This window comes from Tamandua tetradactyla, chromosome 23 (assembly GCF_023851605.1).
Source record: "Tamandua tetradactyla isolate mTamTet1 chromosome 23, mTamTet1.pri, whole genome shotgun sequence".
Taxonomy (NCBI): Eukaryota; Metazoa; Chordata; class Mammalia; order Pilosa; family Myrmecophagidae; genus Tamandua; species Tamandua tetradactyla.
In genome coordinates this window covers 31,722,542-31,741,862 of record NC_135349.1, presented here as the reverse complement: position 1 = coordinate 31,741,862, position 19,321 = coordinate 31,722,542, and the positions used below count along the sequence as shown (strand labels likewise).

The following is a 19,321-nucleotide window of genomic DNA, read 5'->3' as shown; positions in this document are numbered from 1 at the left end:
CACACTATTTTTTCTTTTGGGTTTGTTTGTTATATTTTGAATAATTTACATCTTACCTTGTTGAATGCTTACATACACATACAACAGGAAAAACGTATTGCATGATTCCTCCAAGCTTATTGTTCTTTTCCAAAAATAGTGCATGAGTCCTCCAATTTTATTCTTTTCCAAATTGCTTGAACTACTCAATATTATTTACCCTTTCTTTTAAATTTTAGAAATAGCTCGTTGGCTTCATCAGTAGGATGATTTGATCAGGATTGATTTGAATTTATCAATCAATTTCACCTCTCACATCAGTTCATCTTCCAACCCAGGAACAAGAGAGAGCTCTCCATTTAATTCCTTTGGTATCTTTCATCAGTATATTTCCATTTTCAACATGCAGATCTTGTACATATTTTGTTACATTTATATCTAAATATTTCATGCATATTTTGTTTTTATTGCATTTTTATTTCAGTTTACAATTGTTTACTGTGAGTACAGAAATATGATTGAATTCTATGTTTATGTTGAATACTATGATATTGCTACATTCAGTTATTAGTTCTTGTTTTTTGCAGATCCTTTAGCTACATAAACAACCATGTCTTCTTCCAATAGATATACTTTTTTCTTTATGTTCATGGTCCAGGAATTGAACCCAGGTCTCCCACATGGAAGGAGAGCATTCTACCTTGAATCACCTATGCATTTCCAATAGATATACTTTTTTTGATAACAAATAAGTTGTGTGGGTTTTTTTTTTATTTTCCTCACCTTATTTCATGGACTGTGAGGTCCATTTGGTGTTAAATATGTATGATGAAAGCAAGCATACTTACCTTGTTTTGGGATGCATTCCTCTTATAATGATTAAGTATGATGGGAGATGTATATTGTTTTCTAGATGCCTCTTATAATTTTATAAGAAATTATCTTCAGTTTTCAGTGGCTGAATGTTTATTTTTGTTTTCATGTCATGGATGTATATTGGATTTCATTAAAAGATGCTTCTACATCGAGTATGTAGTACATTGCTTTCTCCTTTATTCTGTTTTATTGTGTAGTTTTTTTTCATTGAATGTTGGTAGAATTTTCTGGTGACAGCATCTGGGCCTGGGGTTTCCTTTTGTGGGAAGACTTTTTTACTTGTGAATTCTTAATAAATAAAAAATAAAGAACCCTTCAAGTTCACTATCACAAAGGAGTTAGTTTTGTAGTATTGTCTTTCAAGGAATTTATCCATTTCATCTATGCTTTCATATTTATGAAAAAATTGTAATATTTCTATATTTAATTTTTAATATGTGTAGGATCTGTGGTGATGTCTCCATTTTCATTCATCATATTTATTCCATTTCATTTCTTGGTGAACCTTGCTAAAGTTTTATTAGTCTTATTGATCTTCAAAGACAAGTCTGGAGTTTTGTTGATTCTTCTCTATTGTGCTTGTGTTTTCAGTTTCATTGATAACTGCTGGGAGTGGGAAAGGAGATGACTAAAAAGGCCCCTAGGGAATTATTTATGATGATTGAACTGTTCTATATATTAATTGTTTTGGTAATTAAAACATGCTATGCATTGTGAAGATACTTCAAATTATATTCTAAAACATATGAATTTGATAGAATGTAACTTCAATAAAAATACTTCATGCCACATCACACCAGCCAAAAAGAGTAAATATATATATATTTTAAAGAGCACAACTTGTGCATAATTATAATACCATCAACAACTTGTAACAATGCAGTCTATTTATTAATGATAGCTTGTAATTGATTCTTCTTTCCCAGGGTCGATTATACAATAATTTCAAACCTTATTAAAGGTCATGGAATAGTTATATTTATTCCTGATGTATGTAAAAATTAAAAGAACTAGTGTGTACAAAATAAATATGTACTGTTTTTCATTCATTTTCAAATATAGAAAATGTTTAAAACAAAATTATATAATATTATAGAATCTTATTAAAAGATGACTTGAACAATTCTTAATCCTTTACACAATTGTATTTTCAGAAAATAGTGATCCCTAGGTCTCAAATTACTTTTTTCTAGAATAAATAATTTTTGGTGGCAAATTAATGGAATCTTCTAAGTGGTGAATTGATCTATTTTAGGTTGCCCATAGTTTTTTCCAAGATGTAACCTAAAATTAATTTAAATTAGATTATGTTGAAATCTTCATTTCAATAACTTCTTCCTGACTGAGGATAAACACCCTTTTCAGGCTAATTCTGTATTTGATGTCTTCTCTGTTCAACAACTTTTGCAAGATAATTGCACATTTCTTCATCACCTTTAAGAGCATATTGCAAAGTAGGATTTTTCAGTGGACATGTGCTCCCACTACTGTCCCTGAGTGAATGTATACTTCTGATAGTGATGAATTTCCAGAAAAAACATTTGTGTTAAATTCAGCACAAGATGTATGGCCCCCCAAGAGCCTCAAGCCCCTCATGGTGTGCTGTGATCAGTGTGTCAGACTATCATAATTTAGCTTGATTGTTTTAGTATTGAGTATTTGCAGCTTAGGTGCAAGTCAATTATAATCATGATCTCAGAAGCACTGTATCACCCTATAATGTTAGAGGTGCATATTCAATTCTGAAGTACAATTCACAGCCTCTGATAGATAAATGCACCAAGTATGGCCTCTATCTAGTGGTTCTCTTTTGATATTTACCTCTTCATCACCACTTTTTTCCATTAGCAAAGCTCACTGGTGCCAAATTCAAATTTTGACATGTAAAAGTGCTTTAAAAATAGCACAAATAAATAAGTTTTGGCCATTCAGAGCTGATGTGCTTTCCATAGCCCCTGAAACCATGTCCAACATCTGGTTCCCATTGATGAGATAAAATTCTCTATTTAGAGGGCCCCAAGTGGCTTCATCCACTTGTAGCATTCTTGTGCATAGGTTTTCTTCTATGCTATCACTACATTAAAACCTGATTTATGTAAAAAATTCCCAGAACTGTAAATGCATGAAGATTGTAGATTATTTTGCCCACTGTGCTGATATGACCAATTCCTGAGACACTGTGCCTCAAAGAAAGAAAACATTTATTGCTAGGCATGAAACAAAAGATCAGATGGCTTGCAGGCCTAAAAATCCACGTCCTCAAACTATAGTAATTCTGATAGTTTTACAGCATTAATAGATGGGTAGGTTTTAGGACAGTGAGGACAATGATTCTAGATAACATAATTAGAAGTGAACTAATTATTGAGCATGTGCAGATTGATTTCATGCTTGCTCACAGACTGCTTATGTGTGAAAATGATAGCCTTAATATGGTGATGGGTATGATTTTTAGTATTATAATCAGTTATAGGTCACTCTTAAGTAAAAGCATAAGCTGCTGCACATGCCAGGCAGCCACGTTTTGGTTAGAGAACAGTTTTGTTATGAAAATAACTTTGGGCTTGGTGTGGTTTACTTCTAGTTGAATCAAAGGCTCTTTGATAATAAGCATTAGGATTGTCTTTAGTGATCACAAGACTCTAAAGTTGAAAAACTGGATAAATAGTCACAAGTGAAGGTTAGTCACAGGTTTTTACAGTCACAAGGTTACAAGAAGATGGCTATACAACCATTATCAGAGATCAAGGTAGCTGGATTACAGTTCAAAGATTTCAGGTATGCCCCTCTGTGTACTCCAATATACCTGAAAGAAAAAGGAATATCTTTATGATTTGGCAAGCATAGTCCCTTAAACCCTAATTTCTCAGTTACAGAAATAATAAATAAATTCTTGAAGTTTGCTGTACACAAAATAAACATACAAAATCAACTGTATTTCTACTTATCAGCAATTAACACATGCACAATAAAATAAAATGCAATACCACTTGTAATGAGTCAAAAAGATAACAAAATATGTGGAAGACTCGTATGTTGAAACTACACAGTGCCCACAAATGAAATCATATAATATGTAAATACAATATAGAAAAATTAAAACTGAGATGCAAATGTACATCTATTGGAATGACTAAAATAAAAAAATAGCAATAACACCAAATTCTGCTGAGGATATAGAGAAACTGGATTGTTTGTAAATAGCTGCTGGGAGTGTAAAGTGATTTAGCCATTCTGAAAATAGTGTTGCAATTAAAAAACAAAGTGAAAACATTAAATATGAAACTACTATATAAACAAGCAATTGCACACCTGTGCATCAATCCCAGGCACATGGAGATTTATGTCCAGACAAAAACTTGTATGCAATTTTTCATATCATAAACAAACAAGCAAACACATCCAGATTGCATATAAAGAAGGAATAGTATATTCCTTGCGGATGAAATGATCTCATATATAGAAAATCCTAAGTAATCCACCCAAAACCTATTAGAATGAACAAAAAAGTTTGGCAAAATTAAAGAATATAGGATTAATGTACAAAAACTATTTTATATGTATACTGCACCAATGAATAGATCAAAAAGGAAATTGAAAGAATAATTCCATTTATGACACTAAAAAAGAATAAAATATTTAGGAAAAAACTTCACCAAAAATGTGCTATCATGTTCTGAAAAAACATAAAACATCAGTGAAATAAATTCAATAAAATCTAAGTAAATAGATAATCATCTCAATTTTATGGATCAGAAAACTAAATACGGCGAAAATGGCAACTCTACCTAAGTGGTTCAATAAATTCAAGTCAATATCTATCAAAATTCTGGTTAGCTTCTTTGCATAAAACAACAGTCTTTTCTTAAAATTTGTTTGGAAATTATCAAGACCCAGAATAGTCAAAATAATCTGGTAAGAGTATACCAAATTTGGCATCTCACATCCCAATTTCAAAACTTACTACAAAAGTACAATAATAAAGGGAATGCAGTACTGGCAAATGAATAGCCATATAGTTTGATCAAATTGAATTGAGAATCCCAAAATACACTCTCACATTAATAGCCCATTTGTTTAACAGTGTGTAAAGCAAATTCAATGAAGAAAGAATTTTTTTTTCAGCAAATGGTGTTACAACAACTGGATATAAACATGCAAAGGAATGAAATTGAACCCATAATTCACATTAGATACCAAAATCAACACAAAATGGAATGATGCTAGAGCTACAACATGAAAAAATCTTTGAAAAATGAGACAGCTTAAATCTGTGACCTTGATTTTGGCAATTTTTGTTCAGATAGGACACCAGAATCAAAACCAATAAATGGAAAATAAATTGGATATTACTAACTTTAAAAAAAAATGTGCTTCAAAAGACACCAACAAAAAGGTTAAAAGAAAACCTCCAGAATGGGAGAAAATAGTTACCAATCATATATCTTACAGTGAACTTGAATCTTGGACATATAAAGAATGCTTACAACACAGCAATAAAATATATGGTGAGGAAAGTCCAACACGGCACAAATAAACCTTGGGATGGTGATGATCTGACTCCTAGGACAGGGTGGTGTCCTTGGGTTGACTCCCTTCCTGGGAATCCCTTGAGGTTAAACACATCCCCTAGCAGACAGTCACCACCATTGCTTCTCCTTCTGCTTGATCGAATGTAAATCTTCACTGAAGCCAATCTGGTTATAAAATGTAAGTTTTATGACATCCAGGTCACCCCTGCAGTATATCTGTTCCTTGTGGGGAGGTCATCATTATACAAGAAGTCTGCGTCATCCATCTCCCTGCATATGCAGGAGATGGAAACTTGCTTGCCATGCAGGATTGACGCCTTCTATTAGAACTGATCCTGCTTTATCTCTCCTAAATGAGTAAACATGGCTCCATCAAGTACCTGTGTGTGTTGTGCTTTGGCTGATGTCCTTGACATCTGTAAGTCACAGAGTAAATTGGGAACCTAAGACTGCTGCTCCTGGCTTTGTTACCCTACATGCAATGAGTCCTGACCCCTGAAGGTAGTAATAGGTCTCTCTTTCTCTGACTGATATTTTGGAGCAGCAAGCAGAGGGCAGACAAAAGACATCCTAATTTAAAAACAAGAGATTGAATGAGCATTTCTGCAACTAAGATATACGAGTGACCAATAGGCAGCTGAAATGATTCTCAGCATTATTAACCATCAGGGAAGTACAAATCAAACCACAATACCACCTCTCACCCCCTAAGATGACTGGAATGAAAAAAATAATAAGTGTTGGTGAGGATGTGAAGAAATGGAGACCCTCATGACTGCTGGTGGAAATGCAAATTAGTATGGCCACTTTAAAAAATGGTCTGGCAGTTCTTCCAAAAATTAAACATAGAATTACCATAATTCCTGTTAATTCTACTCCAAGATATATATGGGGAAGTGAAAATATGTCAGCTCAGGAGAAGTGAAAATACATGTCAGCATGAAAACATGTCCACAAATGTTCACAGCAGCATCAATTACACAATAGAAACAACTCAAACACCCATCAACTAACTAGTGGCTAAATAGAATGTGACAAATTCAAACAATGGAATATCATCTGGGGAAAAAATGGAGCTTGATACTTTCTACCACATGATTGAGACCTGAAAATATCAGGCTAAATGAAAGAAGGCATTCACAAAGACACAATTTTATGAATCAATTTATATTAAATATACAGAACAGGAAATTTCATTAAGAAAAAAAAAACAGATCATGCTTGCCTAGAACTGGTGGAGGAAGTTGAGAAGATATAAGAAGAGACTGATAATGTGGGTGATGTTTCTTTATGAGGCAATGAAAATGTTCTAAAATTGATTGTGGTGATGGTGGTTGTTCTAGTTTGCTAACTGTCAGAATGCAACACACCAAAGATGGATTGGCTTTTAATGAAAGGGGATTTATTTCATTAGTTCTTCTGAGGAAAGGCAGCTAACTTTCAACTGAGGTTATTTCTTACATGGGAAGGCACAAGATGATCTCTGCTGGCCCTTTCTCCAGGCCTCTGGGTTCCAACAACTTTCCCCAGGGTGATTTCTTTCTGCATTTCCAAAGGCCTGGGCTGAGCTGTGAGAGCTGAGATGAGATATGCTGAGCTGCTTGGGCTGTGCTATGTTGAGCTCTCTCATTTAAACACCAGTCAATTAAATCAAACACCATTCATTGCAGCAGGCATGCCTCTTAGTCAACTGCAGATGTAATCAGCAACAGATGAGGTTCACATGCCATTGGCTCATGTCCACAGCAACAGAACTAGGTACCTTCACCTGGCCAAGTTGACACCTGAATCTAAGTATCACAGTGGTATAGTTCTATAAATATGCTAAAACACATTGAATTTTTTTTCCTCATGCAAAAACATTTTTTAATTTGTACATTTAGTCACTATCATTGTACACTCTAGGTATTCCTAGATATACTATCTCAGTCTTTATCATATATCTTTCCTTCTGGCTTCATATGTTCCCCAGCCCTCCTCCCTCTATCATTCTCACATTCAGCTTCATCAAGTGTGCTTATATTATTGTGCTACAATCAGGCAGTATTGTGCTATCCATTTCTGAATTTTTACAATCAATCCTGTTGCACAATTTGTATCCCTTCAGCTCCAATTACCCAATATCTACCTTATTTCTATCTCCTGATGACCACTGTTCTGAACTGAAATTCTCCAAGTTCTTCCATTAATGTTTTAATGTCTTCCATTAAAATCAGTGAGACATTATAGTATTTGTCCTTTTCTTTCTTGCTATTCTCACTCAGAAAAATGCCCTCAAGATCCATCCACATTGTTAAATGCTTCATCACTTTAGTCTGCCTTACAGCTGCATAATATTCTGCCGCATGTGTATACCACAGTTTGTTTAGCCACTCAACTTTTGATGGACATTTAGGCTGTTTCCATCTCTTGGCAATTGTAAATAATGCTGCTATAAACATTGGTATGCAAATGTCCTTTTATGTCCTTGCCCTCACGTCCTCTGAATAGATACCTAGGAAAGGTATTGCCAGATCATATGGCAATTCTATACTTAACTTCCTGAGGAACTGCCAAAATGTCTTCCAAAGTGGTTGTACTATTTTATATTCCCACCAACAGTGGATAAGTGTCTCTTTCTCCACATCCTCTCCAGCATTTGACATTTTCTGCTTTATTGATAATGGCCATTATGGTGGGTGTGAGATGATATCTCATTATGGTTTTGATTTGCATTTCCCTAGTAGCCAGAGAAGTTGAGCATCTTTTCATGTGCTTTTAGCCATTTGTATTTTCTGTTTTGAGAAATGCCTGTTCATGTCTTTTGCTTATTTTGTAATTGGGTTGTTTGTTTTTTGTTGTTGTTGAGTTGCACAATCTCTTTATATATTCTGGATACTAGATCCTTGCCTGATATGTAATTTTCAAATATTGTCTCCCATTCTGTAGGCTGTCTTTTTACTTTCTTGGCCAAGTTCTTTCATGTACAGAAGTGTTTAATCTTGAGGAGTTCCCATTTATCGATATCTTTCTTCAATGCTTGTACTTTGGGTGTAACATCTAGGAAACCGCCTCCCATTACAAGTTATATAAGATAATTCCCTACATTTTCTTATAAAAGTTTTATGGTCTTGGATGCAATGTTTAGGTCTTTGATCCATTTTGAGTTAATTTTTCTATAGGGTGTGAGATATGGATCCTCTTTCATTCTTTTGCATGTGGAAATCTAGTTCTGCAAGCACCATTTATTGAAGATACTGTTCTGTCCCCGGTGAGTTGGTTTGACAGCCCTGTCAAAGATCAGTTGTCCATAGATGAACAATCTATTTGATTTCATTGGTCAGTATATCTATCTTTATGCCAGTACCACGCTGTTTTGACAACTTAGCTTTGTAATATGCTTTAAAGTCAGGTAGTGTGAGACCTCCAAACACATTGAATTTTATTCTTACAAATGAGGGGAATTGTATGTTCTTTGAATTATTCCTCAATGAATCTGTCATAAAAGTTAGAACTAACAACTAGAAAATAAAGTCAGTTTATCTGTTTCTAGACCAAATATCAAGAGATTAATCAATACATAGTCCACTCTGCAAGAAGCAGGAACCATGTTTATTAATGTCGGTGTTATACTTCATTTTGATTAGAAAAAATACATGAAAATTTACCAACTTCAAAAATATGAAAACATGAAAAAATACTTCTTTTTTTACTTCTAAATAAATTATTTTAAAAATAACTCTATAATTCATATGAAATCAATGATGAATGTTTCTTTCCAAGGAATTCTATGGAGAGGTGAGTGGTAAAATACTAAAATTTTCAATGATAGACTAGAAAAAGAATTTTATTTTGAATACTCTACAGTTAATTGAGGACTACTGCACTGAGTGATAAGCTGATACTTTAAATTATAAATTATATGAATAGACATAGACATATGTACTTACATTTTGCTAAAATTACATGTGTCCTTTCACAAGTTTGGGGGGGATTTAGAGAATATAATATAGAAAATATTTTAGTCCTTCTCATCAAGTAAGACTGGATCTAAATACCATGTAAACTTCTACTCATATCTGACCCTACTGTAATTGATAAAACACCACATGGTATTGAGAAGGGTTTGTCCCTCACAGCTCCAGGATGTACCTATCAAATATATTAGACATTAAAATAGAGTATTCCTGTTGCTTCACTTTTTTTTTTTTTTTTTTTTTAAAGGAAAGACAGAGAGAAGGAAGGAAGGATAGAAGGAAGGAAGGAAGGAAGAAAGGGAAACATTTTTAAACATTTTCTTGTTTTATTGTATTCTGTTTCTCCGTTTTTGTTACATGGGCTGGGGCCGGGAATCGAACCGAGGTCCTCTGGCATAGCAGGCAAGCACTTTGCCCGCTGAGCCACCGCGGCCCGCCCTCCTGTTGCTTCACTTTTTATTTTTATTGTTGCTATATATATAAATATATATATCATGAAATAAATATATGTATCATAAAATTTCCCATATTAGCCACTTTCAAGAGTACAGTTCAGTTGAGTTAATTGGACTCCCAATACGTGCTACCCTCAACACTATCCATTACCAAAACTTTTCCATCACCCTGAGATCTCTCTACCTCAGAGCACTACTGTTCAGCTTTCCAACAGTTTATGCACTCTTCAGAGAATACAAGGTTATATGTAGTGCCAATTTGCCATTTCCCCTATTTTTCTCTTTCCCAGTGATACCTTCTCCCAATTAAGAAATCATATGTAGATAAATTTGACACTTAGGATTATAAATATTACTGTGAATTATTAAATAATTTTTTGACCCACAGATCACTTCTTCAACTCAGGATAATAATTATTAACTTTCATCCTCAAGCTTCCCCATTAGTATTTTCTCTCAATTTTCCCTCTGAAGGAGCTCCTTCAATGACAAATTATGTAGGTGCAACAGAGAGCTTTATTATCTCTGAGTTATAGGTTTTCCCTTTTTGTCTAAGTGCTGTGGTATTAGATTTGGGATTTTACATGAATCATGGAAATATCTAATATATTGCACATCATTGGGTGTCCTTCACAAATTATACTATATTGAACGACACAATTTAGAAACACATGTCATCCAGCCTTCACAACTGTATGTGGTGTTTCCACCTTTCCCCATTGTATCATTTAGGGATGGCTTCCCAAGCATATATTGGACTATCCAACAAATATTGGCACAAGGAAAAGTGTTCCTTTTCTTGAAAAAAAGAAAAGTCTAGTAGTGGAGCTAGTGCAGCAGATGGCTTTCATTATTTCAGTAAATCATTGTCAGTATCCCTTATATTAATCCCTTAAATGGTTGAAACTCACATAAAAGCATTCAAACTACAAGAAGCAGAAGTTGATGGAAAGAAATATTCTTTTGAGAGACTTCTCTTTTTTTTTTTTAGGAAGGAGTAACTCTCTTGGCAAAGCCCTGGCATATTTTCTTCTCTATATAATTGATAATTGCCATTTGGTTCTCCTGGAATGCTGTTTATCCTCAATCCTAATTCCTAAATGGTGGCTCAATCTCTCATGCTAGAAATCTTTCTAACAGTAGGACCATCCTTTTAATTCATTTTTCAGCAAGTTCTTAATAACTTAATGCTAATTCTGCCCTCCAAACTCATATTTATTATAAACCTGCCCAGACTGTGTCCTACATCCACTTCATGATAGCTTTCCATTTTTTGCTTTTATTCATCCCAAATTTACAGTTTTGTTCATCTTTCTGAGTCAGTTTATTAATTCATTAGTTATGTTTTTACTGAATTTATCTATCTGCCAGAAACTACTATGTTATTAATTATCCTGATGTTTCACATGTCAGAGCAGAGTTTTATTCTCTGTAATATCTGTGATTGTATCAGTGAAACAAAAAGAATGATTTTAAGAGGTGAAAAGGCCTATTGTTAAGAGCATGAAATTTATAGCTCTTGACACCTGGTTCTGTGCTTGAAACCTGGTTCTGATGTCCGATGCCTTTTCAGACTTTGAAACATTGCTTGTTCTTTCTGAGTCTCCATTTATCTTCTGAAAAAAAATGGATATTTTCAATAGAGTGCACTTCACAATGCTGTTGTGATTATTGCATTAATGAAAGCATGAAGAATGCCTTTCATAGAGTAGTCAATAAGTGTGAGACATTATTACCTGATAGTCCTTATGCCCTTCTAAAAGATGCCTTCTAACTAGTCCAACACTTTGGTCATATTTAGCCTCACAGTGACAAAAGTTCATATACTTTTAAAGTTTATTCCATTTCTTTAGATTTCAAAATGCCAAACTATTGAAATATTGTGACTTTTATAGCATCAACAAAATCCTAGGAATGTTAAAATAATAAATATAAGCATATGAGAAAATGTGGGGATTGACATAAAGCAACTGTATCCCAAAAGCAGATAACTCCCTCATTGCCATGTATCAGAATGTACTTGCGTTAGAATATAGGGTGTGAAAAACGTGGCATTATCTCCTTGTCCTTCTCATAGTATGATAATCAAACCATGAATGTCAATGAAGATATAGTGCATAATATATATTGAACAAAAAATTAAGAAGTCAACCTAATGAAAGGGAGGGAACATACTTAATTCTTCATGCATAGTCTTCTTAACCAAGAATCCAAAATTACTTGGAACATAACTTTTAAGTAGGTTTTTCATAGAAATAAGGACATATAGTTTTCCATGAATAAATCAAATTATTAAGCAAATATAAACATTTGGAGACAAAGTTAAAACCAGAAGCCTTCTGTGGCTGCCATCAAGAAATCCATCTTAATTTGTATATCTACTGATGTAGACATATTGGACTGATTAGCTAAAACCAACCTGAGCTGTTCCTGTGCCTTGATTAATTACAAAGCATGTAACAGACTCATAGACTCATGTGAAATAAAGATACTAATGAGAAAAAAGTGAGAGTTGAGCAAATTTAGAGGCACCAAGACTCCTTGCAACCAGAATTGAGTGGGATTCTAACACACCTCTAGAAAGAGTATGATAAAACAGATGGAAAAGACTCACATGAAAATACACACTCACATGCACATGCATACAAAGACACTGCAAAGTTTATTCCACTATGGGTGACAAATGTCAGAATCTGTACAACAATCCCTCTGTACCTACAACTCTTCCTGAATCTTATTTACCATTTCAACTCTTCTTGCCTGCTGTTTTGGTCTACAGACCCTTGTCTTTGTTTTCCAGCTGTTAAAACAAATACTGCACAATGGGTTGTCTTAAACAACCAGAATTTATGGGCTCAGTCTTGAGGCTAAGAGTAGTCCCAAATCAAGGGCTTAGCAAGATGATGCTTCCACCCTGAAGACTGTGGTATTCTGAGGCTGGCTGCCAGCTATCTTTGGTTCTCAGCTTTTCTATCACATGGCAATGTCTTTTCCTTTCCCATTTGAGTTCCATTTTATTTTTACTTTGGCCATGGCTTTCTAACCCTATGTCTGAATTTCATTCAGCTTCAAAAGACCCTAGTGATCTTTATTAAAGTCTATTGTAATTAACTTGTGTTACATGTTAACTGAAGTAACATCTTCCAGACATCCTCCTTACAATGGGTCCATACCCACCCGAATGCAGACCAAGACTAAGCACGTGTCCAAATTGGTGTACACAATTCAATACACCACACCCTAAAGCATTCTATTATACTTCAACATTTACTCAAGTATCATGTCCATAATCCACCTCTCCCCCACAAGAAAGACAGTCTTACTGTTTTGTTCATTAAGTTATTTATAGCATTTAGATACATAAAAGTCAACACATCAGAATGTGTTGAACTTATTTGAAGTTTCTATCCCTTCTATGGGCATATAAAACAAGACTTAATGACTCTAATTTACAGAAATTATAGTGTTCAGTGAACTTTAAGAAAATATATTATATAATTTTTCCCAAGCCTTATATAGGGCATATTTTACATCTTTGTTCCACAAGCTCTAGATCAAGGGATTCAACATGGGAATAACCAATGTGTAAAATATGGAGGATACTTTATCAGTGTCAAAGGAATGACTGGACTGGTGCTGCACATACATAAAAATTAAAGTCCCATAGAACACCTCTACCACTGTCAGGTGGGATCCATAGGTGGAGAAGGCCTTGTGTCTGCCCTCAGCAGAGTGCATCCTGAGAATGGCTACAAGAACGAGCAGGCAAGACATGAGAACTATTAAAAGGGATGCAATCAAATCAGGGATGCAATCAAATCAAAAGCTGTTAAGATGATAATTATCAATTCAATTTCTGTGTGTTTGAGCAGAGCAGAGATAACAAGGGTAGACTGTCACAAGGAGAAATGACTGACAACATCACTGCAGAATGATAAACATCTTGATGGTGATGAGAAGGGAAACAAATGTGCTGTAGAGATAGGGGATTGCCACCAGCACCCCACATAGCCTTTGTAACATGATGGCCGAGTAGAGGAGAGGGTTACAGATGGCCACACAGTGGTCATAGGACATTGCTGAGAGTATGAAAATTTCACTAACAATGAACACAAGAAAGAAAGTCAACTGTACGGCACAAGAATGATAGGAGATTACATTTTCATCCATTACAGAATTTGCCAACATTTTGGGTCCCACAGTAGTTGAATAACCAAGGTCAGTGAGAGCCAGGTGTCTGGGGAAAAAGTACATGGGTGTGTGTAAGCTTGAGTTCATCTTGGTGAGAATGATCATACCCACATTTCCCATCACAGAGATCACATAGATGAGGAGGAACAGCACAAATCACAGAGGCTGCAGCTCAGGGTGGTCTGTGACGCCTGTCAGAATGAATTCATTCAACATTGTTCGATTCTGTTTGTCCATTCAAGTTTATCAGGAAGCTTATTCTGGATAGGAACAACATTGTCAATAATTTCCACGTGGTGTATCTGGGCATTTTCATTACAACTGATATGTAGAAGTTTGTGAGAAATCAGGTCTACACTGTTATTAAAGAATCTTGGATAATATGAGGAAATTTGAGCAAATTGACAGAAAATGAGGTCACTGGAATTAACTTTATATAAGGAAGCCCATAAAAATTCCCTTTGATAAAAAGATCCTTCAAAGAAAAAGTATAGTCTTAAATAACCGTATTAGACAACACAGAGACAAAAAAATACAATGAGGATGAGGTATTTACTGATTTCTGGATGTTATTTCATTTGAAAATGAGTGCCAGAAGGATTCCACCATATAAGATATGATGCAAATAAACACAAGACTGATCATAAAATGTGCATGCATATACCTAACAAAGCTGAGATTGTAAAAAAAAAATACCAGAGTAGAACAAGGATAGAAGGTTATGGTTTAAAAAATTGTGACTACCGATATTTAGGAAAAAAGCAAAAACAAATAGGAATGATCTTGATAACAGTGAGCATAGCAGTGCCAGCAGTCTGTGAGCGCAATCTATGCATGTAAATAAAAGTGATTACAGGAAATATGCACTTATCTCATATGAAACATTGCTGATACGGCTGCAAATTTCTCATATCTTACCCTGTGCTGTGCCCACAATTTTCTTATGTCAGAAATACTGAACTGATTATTAGTGGATATTACAATCAGAAAAAAATATTTTCAGTTAATGCAATAAGAAACCATAAAAAATCCTGTTTAATTGCAATTATGTAAGGCCAAAGAAAAATTTACCATATTAAGTACCAATTTCCTGTAATGTAAGGGAGGAAAATAGAGCTATCTCCCATTAACTGTAGAGTTCTAAGCAAAGCACACATTACTTCATTATAGCTTTCTATCTTTGTTGAATATGCAATTATTAATTTTAATGTGCATTTATATATTTATTCAGATATGCATTAAATATTAAATTATTTTTGAAAAGGGTGTAGAAGAGACAGTAAATGACAAAGAATTTCAAAAGACATCAAAATTAAAAACCAATGCTGATGACCTCATAATTCAGCAATAATCTTTTATTCCTGTCTCTTTAGTTAGGTTTTACTTAAGCTCAGTTTTGACTCCCATTATTCATATAATTATTTAATAAAACAATTACATAAATAATAAAATTTATGATGTTTTAAAGATTCTCATGAAATTTTAGCTTGTCAAATCATGTGTTCTAGTTTGCTAGCTGCCAGAATGCAATATATCAGAAATAGAATGACTTTAAAAAGGGAAATGTAAAAAATTGCAAGCTTACAGTTCTAAGGCCAAGAAAATGTCCCAATTAACACAAGTCTATAGAAATGTCCAATCAAAGGCATCCATTCAGGGAATGATACCTTGGTTCAAGAAGGCCGATGAAGTTCAGAGTTTCCCTCTCAAGTGAGAAGACACATGGCAAACACAGTCAGGGCTTCTCTCTCAGCTGGAAGGGCACATGGTGAACATGGCATCATCTGATAGCTTTCTCTCCTGGCTTCCAGTTTCATGAAGATCCCTGGGAGGAGTTCTCCTTCTTCATCTCCACACTTCGCTGGTTCGTGGACTCTGCTTTGTGGTACTGCAGCATTCTCTGCTCTCTCTGAATCTCCCATTCTCCAAAGTGTTTCCTCTTTTATAGGACTCCAGTAACTAATCAAGACCCACCCAAATGGATGGAGACACATCTCCCCTAATTCAGCTTAACAACCTTTTTTGATAGGGTTACATATCCAGGGAGAAGATCTAATTACAGGTTCAAACATACAGTATTGAATAGGGATCATTCCACCTTTATGAAATAGGATTTAGATTAAAACATGTCTTTTGTATGGTACATCCTTTCAAACCAGCACACCATGTGAAAACAATTGAAAAATTAACATGAAGAGAGAACGAAAGAAGTCCTATACTGCTCTGACACTTGTGTAGTAGAATAAATACAGCAATGTATCAGAATTCCTAATGATGTGCTATGATTTTGTCATTGAATATAAGTGTGACTTTGGAAATATCCTTGGAATATTGTGGATATTCTTAAAATATTTTACCATGAGAAAAAATCTATTTACCTCTAATAGAGCCTCCATCTTGACTCCTTCATTTGCTTCTTAACATGGCAGAGTGAGAATAATATATGGATGTTTTTCACCTTGAGACTCTCCCTGAGGATATTTTAAGCAATGTGGTGGTTATCCCCAATGATTTTAAACCCACAAAATATTCCTGGATGGTGCCTATTAATTGTCAAGGACAAATGGAAGTTACCAGGTGCAAGTATTTATTTATGCATTAATTTGTTTCATATATTCCTACTTTGTAACTTTGGCTAACTTTACATTTTAACATACTGGGATCTTGATTAAAACATTTTCTTTATAAGATAGTTCTCCTAGTATTCCACCATTTCTATAGCAGTCCCTTAAAAGGAATGACACAATGGAGAAGATTTAAATGTTGCTGTATTTAATTATTGAAAATATTTAAGAGGAGTAAAATAAAAATTGTGTATATATGAGGCATTGAGTCTTTGACTTTTTAAGGTTGTTTTGTTTTGCATTGCTTTGGTTGTTTTGTTTTTATTCTTCTTCTCTTTTAATTTTTTTTACCTCAGAATAGAAATTTATTATTCCTTGTTTTCATTATATGGTAAATAGCCAGCATCTCTCTCTTTTTATTTTCTCTCTTGCACTTCAAAATTCCTGCTTTTTCCATTCTATCTAATCCCTCTCCAGTTCTTCTTTACCATCATGACTAATATTCAACAGTGTTTGGTATATGTCCTACATTTTCAATATATTTTTGTAAATATGTAATATTAGGTTGTAAATGTCTTACTATGTATTATAGTTATCTTTTGTTTACTTGATTGGGTTATGGTGTCCATTTTATAATTGGATTGTTTCTTCTTTAGTTGATGAGCAGTATAATTTCTTTATCTACACAAAATATCAAGCCTTTATCTGATATGTTGTTTTACAGATATATTCTCCCATTGAGTGGGCTGCTTGTTTACCTTTTAAAAAAGTTCTTTGAGGTGTAGAATTTCTTGAACTTAAGGAGTTCCCAAGTGTCTATTTTTCTCTTGCAGCTTGTGCTATAGGTATAAAGATTAAACTACCTCTTATTACTAGAAAAGCCCATAGCCAGCATCATACTTAATTGTGAGAAATTGAAAGCATTCCCTTAAGCCTGGAAATAAGACAAGGATGCCCACTGTCACCACTCTTATTCAGCATTGTATTAGAAGTCCTAGCTGGAGCATTTAAGAAGGAGAAACAAATAAAATGCATCCAAATAGGAAAAGGAGAAATAAAACTTCCATTATTTGTAGATCCTGTACTTAGAAAACCCTAAGAAATATACAGCAAACTACTTGAGCTAATAAACAAGTTCAGCAAAGTGGAAGGATACAGGATTAATGTACAAAATCAGTAATGTTTCTATTCACACATGATGACCTATTTGACATGACAACTATGGAAAATATTCCATTCATAATAGTCACCAGAAGAATTAGGTATGTAGGGATAAGTTTAACCAGGGATGTTAAGGATTTTTACACAGAAATATTTTTAAAATGCTGAAAGAAATTAAAAAGTGGCCCAATTTTTGCGGAAATACCATCCACGCTCTTTGTTAGGAAGGTTGACCGTCATTAAGACATCAATTCTACCCAAACTGAGCTACAGATTCAATATAATATCAAGAAAAATCCCACCAACTTACTTTGAAGACATGGAAAAACTGTTTATTAAATGTATGTGGAAGAGAAAAAAAAAAAAACCTGAATAGCTAAAGATATCCTAAAAGAGAAAAGCAAAGTCAGAGGACATCACTTCCTAACTTTACAGCTTACTATAAAGCCACAGTGCTTAAGGCAGCATGGTACTGGCACAAAGATGGAAGGATTGACCAATGGAATAGAATTGAGAATGCAGAAATTTATCACTAAGTTTATGGACATTTGATCTTTGATAAGACCCCCAAGTCAACTAAATTGGGACACAGTAGTCTTTTCAATAAGTGGGCATTGGCGAACTGGATTTCAATAGCTAAAAGATTGAAAGAGGAACCCTTCCTTACCCTCTATACAAAAATTAATTCAAAATTGACTAAAGAACTAAATATGAGGCCCAGTACCATAAAACTATGAGAAAAAAATATAGGGAAACATCTTCAATATATTTTTTACTTTTTATTCTTAAAAATAGATTTGTTGAATGAAGTCATGAAGCATGCAACACTGTGAAAGAACCCGTGGGACATTTGGTGAGGCAAAATAAGTCAGTAATGAAAGAACAATTACTGCATGGCCTCTTTTAAAGAATGTTTCTAAGAAAGAAGGGGCCTAGATTGTTACCTCTTATAGCTGACACATTTAGTCTGGAGTGGTGATTATTATTTCTGAATTTTCAAAGTGTGTTTTATATTTCTATAATCTGAATCTGATATTTAGAGATAAGAGCAAAGCTGATCTGATGTGGGGATTAAGGTAATTCAGAACATAGGGGTAGGGAAAGCATTGTCTGTATTTAGAATATTCCTTGAGACCAAAGGAAAAAAGATTTATTTTGTCCCAAACATATATTTTCTGTAGCACATAATCCAACTCAACCCATCTGGATAACTCAATTGAGCAATTGAAAGCCCAAAATAAGAATGAGGGCCTTTAATACTGTATAGTTTAATTTAATGCCTGACTATATCCTGGAATATATTAAGCATATGATCAAAAATATTGGCAAAGTCCCTTGAAGGATGGGAGAAAAAAAATATGGAACTATTAAGCTTTACCATCAGGGAATCTCCTGATACTGTGTCAAATATTAGGGGCACAGAAATCAATAGGCCAAGCCCTTGATCTTGAGGCTTACCCTAGTGGAGCTTATGTAGGTAGTGGAGAAGTTTAGCTTGCCTATAGGTATGCCTAAGCATTACTACTGGAGGACGTCTTTAGGTGCTCACATGTGGCCTCACTTTCTCTAATCCCAACTCTCTAAGTGAAATCATTGTACATAGGACA

At 34.3% G+C, this 19,321-nt stretch overlaps 1 pseudogene; it reads right to left on the bottom strand.

The window, feature by feature from the left end:
* Window positions 1–13,275: 13,275 nt before the first annotated feature.
* On the bottom strand, window positions 13,276–14,226 carry LOC143666605 (olfactory receptor 8K3-like; annotated as a pseudogene).
* Window positions 14,227–19,321: the final 5,095 nt, after the last annotated feature.